Raw genomic sequence first — 4626 nt, forward strand, 5'->3', positions numbered from 1 at the left:
ATATATATTTATATATTAGGGTGTTCCTTATTTTTGAAGTTGTAGATATTTTACACGAGGCCCCCTCAATTTGTTCCATCATACAAATAAATGATCCATGCAAAATTTTAAGTCCATCCATGAATATTAACACGTGCCCCTAGGGCCCCCTTTTTTGAGTTTCGAAGAAAAAATTGCGGATTTTCTCATTTTCATGTAAAAATATTCCTAGATTTCAGATTTAAAGTAATTTTGAACCTCAATAGATGTTGCTACTTCCAGACCAACCATTCTCTCACTTTCATTCTGTGAAATTTTACATATTACATAGGGTACACGTACACCAATGGCCTTGGGACAGGCATACCGCTATTCGCGCACGTTTCAAACCGAGCGGCAGAGGAACATTTCTTTCCACCAAGATGGACACAAGGGATTCTAAAGGCCGTTAATGAATGGCCTAGGCCATAAATGAATGATTTTTGACAATAACAAATTGCCTCCTGCAGGCTTTGGGGGTGTTGATTTAGAAAATTTTCTGTGTATGTAATAGGTGTAGCAAATAGGTCCACTAGGTTTCCATGCTATAAATATAATTAATTACAATTATATTTTAATTCGCTGTTCTTTAGTTATATACTTAAATGTATATGCATTCTTATAATTTAAATTTTGAAAAATCCTCGATTACCCTACCATAAAAATCAACTCTATTTTCCATATCTAAAACATAAATTTTAAAAAAATTCCAGATCGGAATAATGTAAAAATCTATACTTTAAACTGTCTTCTATTTCAGTACATAGTCCTTTATTATCATCAAATTCCTCTTGCAATTCACAAGATTTAGAGATCGAAATGGGTATCTGTCTTAACCTGTTGAACCTTTTTTCTTTTTCTGGTCTACCACAACGCAAAAAAGCTTGACAAATATTGATATCTGCTCGCGTTTCATCGATGTTAGACAAATGCCATATTAGGGACAAAGATGCTGCTCATTTATTAACAGCCTATGTAGATGCAGTAAATTTAAATCCAAATAACCTTATGATCAATCGTACATCCCTTACGAGAGCAAGAGAAAATCTTCGAGAGGTAAAATCAGATTTAATAAATTTAAATTTAGATTTTTTAGCTATTCCCTGATATACAAAGCTACATCCAGATGTAACTGAAAAAAAAAAAAAAAAAAAAAAAAACGCCGATAGGCTTACCATGATAGCTTCAGGTCCCAATGTTGAACAGCTACTCAGAATTTCTGAGATATTTCTTCGGTTGTATATGATATCTTAGATGATTGTTCTTTATTGCTAACTGTTGAAGCTGTAGTGTTTTATACAGCGGCTTACAATACCGGCCGTATAAATTATGCATGTAATTTTTATAGCAAAAGCTGAACGGTGATATATTGCATTTGTATTGTTATCATCATGCACTTGAAATCGTACTGCAAAGTGTCTTTGAAGAAGTTCTTGCCTTTCTTAGTTCTAGACTCGATATTCCATTATTTAAGCGCTTCAAAATTCAAAAAGTACAGATATCCCTTAAATTCTAAAAGAAGAATTTGATGACATATTATTGTTCGTAGAAAGTGGAATTAAGAAATATTACAGAGAATTCTCATAACGTGTAATAATATTTCTTGGTGAAGTCCTCCCTCCTACAGGGATATGTTCTCGGCAACCTGGAGCTTATCTGTGAGCCAGATGGGTGGCAAAAAGAATTTATTGTTTGAATATTTTTATATTTAGGAAACAATTTAAATTGAACTTACATGAAGAGAATGCCCGTAAATGCTGTTTTGCAGTTAAATGTTGTATGAAGATATAGTTTTTCGCAGCAACCCATTCTAGGCCTTTTAAATTAATATAAAGTCTAGTAAAGTCAGACCAAACAACGTAAGTAGAAGCACAAATTTGTAAATTACAGCAGACACGTGTTTCGGCGTTACAGGGAACGCCTTTTTCAATGCAAAAAATAATGAGCTTATGGATGAAAAGACATCCGACGAAAGCCAAGAGCAGATAAGCATGCAGCTTAAAAGATAAAAACAGCGGATTAGCCAAACACCAATGACAAAGTTATAAACCGATCAGGAACCAATAGGAATGCAAGCAAAGGCCAGGAGCTTTCTCTTAGGTACGAACCCAGAAAGAAAGAATTCAATTGGACAAGGATTAAGCCGAAGCTTAAACAAAAAGAAAAGAAATTGTCAGTAACCGTGAACCGCAAGAAAGGAAAAGCAGAATGGAAAACCATGAAATAAAATAAACAGAAACAAAAAATATTCGAAAAAAGGAAAAATAAAGAAAAATAGAAGAAAATTGGAGGGGGGGGGGGGTGTCAATCAAGACAAAAAGGTAAAAATAAACAAAGGAAGATAGATAAAAATGAGTGGGGGAAAAAAAAGGGGGGGGGGGAACGGGGAAAGAACAGTATTAAAGATATGGGAGCCAAATGTTAGAAAAATATGGAACTGCACTAAGATCGTTAACTAAGTTAGAACTGTTCCTCAAAATATGAAAGGATTCCCAAAAGTCAAGATCTGATGAATTGGGGCATTTTTGGATAATCTGATAAGAGTTAAAATCAAAAGAGTGATTAGAATCCCAACAATGTTGAGCAATACTAGACTTATTTAATTGTTGTTTTTTCACATAATTTTGATGCTCTTTCAAGCGAATTTTTAAAGCACGCCGAGTCTGTCCAATATAGGCAAGTTTACAACTACAATTAATTCTATAAACTCCACAACAATTAAGAGGGTGAATAGGATCTTTAAGAGAAGAGAATGAAAGTTTATTAATAGGAGAGAACACCACCTGGAATTGGAAACGTTTTAGAATCTTAGCAACCTGATAGCTTACAGATGGAAAGAATGGCAAAACAACCAAATTCTTTCTGATGAAGGTTCGGTTAAGAACATTAGTTTGGGATTTATTTGAAAGTTTTTTATAAATGGAATCAATCAAAGTTGGCGGATAGTCTCTATCAATTGCCACAGCTTTAAGATAATTAAGTTCCACTTTAAGAAGTTTCGACGAAGAACAAATATTAATTGCGCGATAAACAAAAGAATTGAAAGCAGAATATTTTTGATTTGGAGGATGAGACGATAGTCTATGAGGAGGTAAAGAGATAGCAAAAGGTTTGCGATAAACAGTAGTTTCAAAACCAATTTCAGTACGAGAAACAAGTACATCAAGAAATGAAATGCAACTATTCCGTTCTTTCTCACAAGAAAACTGAATATGAGGATCAATGGAGTTTAAAATAGATAAAACCTCATTACTCTCAAACTGATTCTGGTTCATTAGAACAAAACAATCATCAACATACCGAACATAAAATTGGAACTGTAGTTTTTGGAACAGCTTAACCTCAAAATAATGCATGTAAATATCACTAAGAATGGGGCTAAGTGGGTTACCCATAGCCAGACCATCTAACATAATATAAAAATTCCCATTAAAAACAAAAGAACATTGCTGAAGACAAGTACGGGTAAGGAAAATTAAATCCTCAATTTCCGTATTGGTGAAATGAAATTCAGAAAGTCTTCTACGAAGGCATAACAATGAACCCTCGACGGGAACGTTCGTAAATAAAGAGTTCACATCAAAAGAAGCCATAAAAGAATTATTTGGAACGACACTATGAATTTTTTTAACAAACTCAACAGAATTTTTAATGGTAAATAAATTGTGACTCCTAAGGGGAGAAAACACAGAGACTAAATATTTTGCAAGTTTGTACGAAGCCGTACCAATATTGGAAACAATCGGCCTGAAAGGAATACCAGCTTTATGCACCTTAGGTAAAGCATAAAATCTAGCACAATTAGCAATAGATGGAACAACAGAGCGTTTAACATTTGAAGGAATAGACTTAACAGACTTGACAGCAGATGCAATAGTTTTTAACTCTTTATCACTAGGATCTTTAGAAATTTCAGAATATGGCCCAGAAGAAATCAAATCATTAGTTTTATCAACATAAGATGATTTTGTCAAGAACAACAATTTGTCCACCCTTGTCAGCTTTGGTAACAACCAGATCAGAATTCGAAACTAAGTCTTTAACAGAACGGCTAACAGTATTAGCAAATACAGGTTTAGAAATTTTCGAGTTAAAGTCAATATTAGAAGCTATAAGATGCCGAATCGAATCTTTTGAGAGGAAGTTAAGGCACTAAATTTAAAAGCTTTCTCAACAGGAGCAATAAGCTTTTGAAAAAGAAGGATTAACACTCACAGCAAAATTATCATTACATTTTAGAGCCTCAATTTGAGAATTACTTAATGGAACGCTAGAAAGATTAACAACAACATTCTTATTAACAACAGGTAAATTATCAAGAGGAACGACATGAGAAGATTTACAAAGCATAGCTAATTTCTTTTTCAAACAATTTGATGTTTATCAGAGGAACGAAGGGTTCTAGATAAGCTCATTATTTTTTGCATTGAAAAGGCGTTCCCTGTAACGCCGAAACACGTGTCTGCTGTAATTTACAAATTGTGCTTCTACTTACGTTGTTTGGTCTGACTTTACTATTCCGCACAAAGGTATTTATTTATCTTATTGATTTGTAGTTATTGTTAGCAAAATGCTTTTTTTTTATTAAAACGTAAATGCAATACGTTA

The sequence above is a fragment of the Uloborus diversus genome, chromosome 8 (assembly GCF_026930045.1).
Source record: "Uloborus diversus isolate 005 chromosome 8, Udiv.v.3.1, whole genome shotgun sequence".
Taxonomy (NCBI): Eukaryota; Metazoa; Arthropoda; class Arachnida; order Araneae; family Uloboridae; genus Uloborus; species Uloborus diversus.